The sequence below is a fragment of the Aplysia californica genome, unplaced genomic scaffold, assembly GCF_000002075.1.
Source record: "Aplysia californica isolate F4 #8 unplaced genomic scaffold, AplCal3.0 scaffold00112, whole genome shotgun sequence".
Classification (NCBI taxonomy): Eukaryota; Metazoa; Mollusca; class Gastropoda; order Aplysiida; family Aplysiidae; genus Aplysia; species Aplysia californica.
This window is the reverse complement of record NW_004797382.1, coordinates 555947-557077: the sequence shown is the minus strand read 5'-3', so window position 1 is coordinate 557077 and position 1131 is coordinate 555947. Positions and strand designations below refer to the sequence as shown.

The 1131-nt window shown below is 31.3% G+C and overlaps 1 protein-coding gene across 1 annotated transcript in view; it reads left to right on the top strand.

Annotated features, from left to right (window-relative positions):
• Nucleotides 1-1131, top strand: part of LOC101848509 (protocadherin-11 X-linked) — a 74576-nt gene that overhangs the window by 701 nt on the left and 72744 nt on the right. The window lies entirely within an intron of this gene.

The window sequence follows — 1131 nt, the reverse complement described above, 5'->3', positions numbered from 1 at the left end:
TTATATTATTATTAATATTATGGTGATGTTATTATCAGTATTACAGCTTTGTTGTTGCTTTGTTATTTTTCTTATTATCAATGTGATTGTTGTTGTTGCTGTCGTTGGTTCTATTATTTTGATGAATGTTTTTGGTGGTGTGGTAACGGTATGTTGAAAATTCGGGTACCGGTTTCCCTTGCAGATTTCACCTCTTGTTGTATTCAGATCCGCGTCGAATTGTTAAAGAGCGTTACAGAACATTTTGTCATTAAGAACACTATTCTCGAGGTGATTAAAAACAAGAAATAATTTTATGAATATACAAATGAAACAAATGTGTTAACACAAGAATAATTTTAATCACCTAGATTTATTTTCTCTCTCTGGTAAGAACTATAATAACAATTCAATGCTTCTCTACACTTCTCCAGTAAAAATTGTTTCTTTTTAAGGGTTTTATCGAAATGCTCAATTCCTTCAACTCATGTGTTTTTGGAGTTTTGAGTGAAGCAGCATAATAATAAAAATATAAATTCACATTTTATCGAACGTCAAATAGCGCGTTTTCTTCAAGCAATAACGCTGAAAGTTCAGAACACCACTTTGGTTTCCACAAATGTTCCAATATGTTACTTTCGCAGCTTGCGAAGAAAGTGCGCTGTTCGATAGTTTTACCGCTGGCAAACGACAAAATTGACATGATAGCTATCGAACGCCAGGAAATGTTTCAGTTGAGGGGAAAAAGAGACTGTTTAACTGTATGTCTGCATCTTCTAGGCTCGACTGGGAGTTAAAATAATGTGATAATATTAGCTTACAAAATAAAGGTACAACCCCGCCCCCCTTCCCAAGAACTGTTTAAAATAAGTTACAGAAAACGGCAAAGAAAGAACGAAAATGGTCTCAATTCTCGGTTTCGTATTTTATTTAATTCAATTTAATTTAATGTTATTTAAATTTCTTAAAATTTCATTTTACTTTATTTTATCTTCATTTATTAAAACTATATTTTATTTTGGTTCTTTTCATTTCGATTTGTGTGTTTTTTTTCAATCCTATTTAATTTTGTTTTATTTTATCTATTTTATTTGACTTAATTTATTTTAGTTTATCTTATTTGTTATTGGGGATTGGGAGGGGGGGGGGGGA